The 4,052-nt window shown below is 44.7% G+C and overlaps 1 protein-coding gene across 7 annotated transcripts in view; it reads left to right on the plus strand.

Annotated features, from left to right (window-relative positions):
• The window catches only part of LOC107266162 (helicase sen1), a 12,244-nt gene that overhangs the window by 2,928 nt on the left and 5,264 nt on the right, over nucleotides 1-4,052 (plus strand). The window contains exons 1-2 of one of the 7 annotated variants that reach the window (XM_025083355.1): nucleotides 882-1,108; nucleotides 1,458-1,756. The exons of 4 other annotated variants lie outside the window; for them this stretch is intronic. The gene's annotated coding sequence lies outside the window, so the exon portion shown is untranslated. 2 more of the 7 variants (XM_015736370.2, XM_025083356.1) reach the window with 2 other exon arrangements.

Raw genomic sequence — 4,052 nt, forward strand, 5'->3', positions numbered from 1 at the left:
GTAAAGAAGGCAAAGCAGTCAGCGCCATCTGTCGTGTAAAAAATGCGATGGACGTGCGAAGACGACGACGACGACGACGACGACGACGACGACGACGACGACGACGACGACGACGACGACGACGACGACGACGACGACGACGACGACGACGACGACGACGACGACGACGACGACGACGACGACGACGACGACGACGACGACGACGACGACGACGACGACGACGACGACGACGACGACGACGACGACGACGACGACGACGACGACGACGACGACGACGACGACGACGACGACGACGACGACGACGACGACGACGACGACGACGACGACGACGACGACGACGACGACGACGACGACGACGACGACGACGACGACGACGACGACGACGACGACGACGACGACGACGACGACGACGACGACGACGACGACGACGACGACGACGACGACGACGACGACGACGACGACGACGACGACGACGACGACGACGACGACGACGACGACGACGACGACGACGACGACGACGACGACGACGACGACGACGACGACGACGACGACGACGACGACGACGACGACGACGACGACGACGACGACGACGACGACGACGACGACGACGACGACGACGACGACGACGACGACGACGACGACGACGACGACGACGACGACGACGACGACGACGACGACGACGACGACGACGACGACGATGACGACGACGACGGAACTGAAATAAAATCATCTCGCTCGCCATTTCAATACGCCCTGATCTCGTACACTAATCGTATTGAACTTGGTGGCAATCGCTTCAAAACCTTCAATTCCTATAGTGAATGTATCAATAACTTTTCCTCATATATAGCGGTTCATAAGATATTTCGTTCCAAACACAGGTATAAGGAGTTGACTCGAGTAAAGAGTCTCGGCGCGCTGCGCCCTGTACAGCCGGTTGCCTGTACTTGGCGCGAGACTCGACCGAGTCTCTTGATTACTCGATTGCTCACTGTAGCCGCAGAGAGTGTAACCGGGAATAGAAAGAGAGAGCAAATCGTAAGGACCGTTCTATTCTTCTCTTGGGCAGGAGCGAAATCAGGAATAAGGGGATCCCCTGCAGTAAAATGTATGTCTCATGATTAACTTTATTTATAATATTTTATAAGTTTAAGAATTGATTTAATCTTATGTTAACCATAAAATTTAAGGTTATATTTGTACTGTACCTACTTGTGAAAGCTTATCGTATTGGGCTTAAAGTATACGTCTCGCGATAGCCCACGCATAACAATGAATCACCATGTTTTAATATTGAATTTTTGTAAACTCAACTACCATAAAGCAATCACGACAATTGAAACTTGACCGATGGATTTGACTCACAAAGGCTTCTGTCCCCAATATTCGACTGTAACAACTTATATTCTAGATGTGCGGAATAATCTTTCACGTGGTTCTTATTTTGCATATTACAGTCCTGAACCCCATCCATCCAGAAAACTTTCGACCAATAGAAAAATGATAGAAAAGGACAGAATGATCCTTACGATTTGCTCCCCCTTAGAAGAAGGGGAAAAAGAGAAGGAGGAAATAATTAGCGAGATAATAAAGCGAACGGAGAATGGGAGAGAAGGAAAAATGAGAGAGGACAATAACAACGCAGGGGAAGTTGATGATCCATGGAAAGAAGTTAGACAGATCAAGAGGAAAATAGAGGATCAGGAAAAAGGAAAGACAATATAGTAATAAGCGGCTTGAATGTGGAAGGCAGGGGGTGAGTGAGGCAGCGGAACAATTTTCAGAAGTAGAATTTAAGGTAGCGAATAAGATAAAAAGAATCGAGGCAGTGGGGAGGGGAGATAAAACGAAAGTAATAGTAGAAATGGAAGATTGGGAGGGAAAGCAAAGAGCGATGAGAGAGAAAAAGAAACTAGGAAACAGGAGGCTACATATAGACTATGACGATGGAGGAGAGGGAAGTGCAAAAGAAGATCAGATGAAGAACGAAGCAAAAAAGGGAAGAGGGTAAACACGCGAGGGTGGGATACAGAAAATTGCAATTGCAGGGGAAGTGATACTTTTGAAATGAGGATTCACAACAACTCGAAGAAGAGGAAAAGGTTTTTCGAAGGGCGGCTAATCGGAAGTAGAGAAAGGAACGAAGGGGGCCACGGGAAAGAGAAAGAAAAAAGAGACAAGGCAGACGGAGAGAACGAGTGGAGAAGGGGACGAGGAGGGAGAGGAAATTGGCATAGTATTTTGGAATGTAAAAATAGGGATAAGGACTTCTGGGAATATATCAGAGAATGGGATTGTGTGGGACTAGTGGAAACGTGGCTCGAAGAGAGGGGCTGGGAAAGAGTGGAAAAGAGAATGCCAAAAGAATTTGAATGGAAATGTCAGCCCGCGACAGAAACGTGCAAGAAGAGAAGGGCGAAGGGAGGAATCGTTAATGGTATCGGGATGACGTTAAATGAAGTATGGTTGAGTGACAAGGAAAGAGATGAGGAGAGAATGCAAGAAAGAAGGATATGCGTAGAAGAGCAGACGAAAAAATAGACGTGATGGAAGAGGGAGTGCTGGGGCTGGGGGAAGACTTCAACGCCAGGATAGGCAGGAGGGAAAAGCTAGGGATTCAAGGGATATGAAGCTAAGGGAAAGAAGGCGTAGCATTTAAATAATTCTAACACTTAAGAAATAATGTAGATATTAAGATAGATTAGGTGAAAAAAATGGAAAGGAAGCGAAAGCGTGATGGAGTGGAACATTGAGAGAAGCTAGCGAATTGTAAGAACCAAATCCTATTCGAGGCCTGTTGGCCACGCAATAAACGACTTCTTTTTTGTAAGGGCTGGAAAAAAAATAAAAGTGCAGATTTTGGATTTGGGTGGTAGTATACTGTACAGTATAGAAGAGGAGATTTTATCAGATCAAAAATGTTAGACCAAGTATTAAAAGTTTAGCCAATATTGAAAAAATCCTTTGTAAATAGAAAATTCCATGCTGAAAAATCTCTTTCAAATGAAACATTACCTGATCGAAAATCTCTTACAAACAGAAAATCAAATGATAAAAACAATTCCTTGCAAAAATATTAAAACAAACGCCATATATTAGCCAAGTAAAACTCATCGGTAGACGTTTGGCTATAAAAAACTTGGCATACCAGCAAGGAATTGTTTTTATCATGTAATTTTTTGTTTGCAAGGGATTGTTTAACATGGAGCGGTTTATTTACAAAGGATCTTTTTCAACGATAGCTTCACTTTTAATACTTGGCGTAACCATTTTGTTTTGAAGAAATTCAACTTACCTCAATCGATGAGTATTTGAGGCAAAAATATATTTAATTTTCCTCCAACCGAACTCAAAGCTAAAGAGTTGAATCGGTCCGGTTCTTCTCTCATTTGGATTTCCATGTGTATTGACACAGAATTGCTATGTACTGTGACGCAATTTTTATACTTCAACTTATTCGCCAGTGCTATAAAACTGAGACTAAAGCGGAAACTAACCCCAATGTCTACTCGCCGAGACGCAGCTATCCCGACGCGTTTTACGCCACAAATATAATGCTCTATTCCCCCCGGGACGCGATACCGAAAGTCACCGACTGGGCGCCAGACGCACCGTTGCGTCACGTAACGAGACTACGAAAATCCCCGAAAAGAATAGAGTAAGGCAACCGAACTAACTCAGATGAGGGAATGGCAGAGGGGCAGGGAACGCCAAGGTGTTGGTAAGGTAGCCAGGAAAGAAGAGTGAGAACCCGATATAGAAAACAATAACAACTGTCCTTTTATTCAGGACAAACTTAGAATGCAATAGTTAACAATTATGAAATTCCGAAACAAGTGAAATAATAATCTTAACAAGATTCCATTGACGAAATACAAAATATAGTATACAACATACCAGATACGAAATACAAAATGCAAAACGATACGTGAACTCTCGAGAAGCGAGACGAACACGTTACAATACACGCGACGATACACGAGTTCCCGAGAAGCGAGAACACGCGGATTCTCTCTGTTAGGTCTCCAGGGTCACGAGACTTTGCGCTATGG

Source organism: Cephus cinctus, unplaced genomic scaffold (genome assembly GCF_000341935.2).
Source record: "Cephus cinctus unplaced genomic scaffold, Ccin1 Ccin1_scaffold0299, whole genome shotgun sequence".
Classification (NCBI taxonomy): Eukaryota; Metazoa; Arthropoda; class Insecta; order Hymenoptera; family Cephidae; genus Cephus; species Cephus cinctus.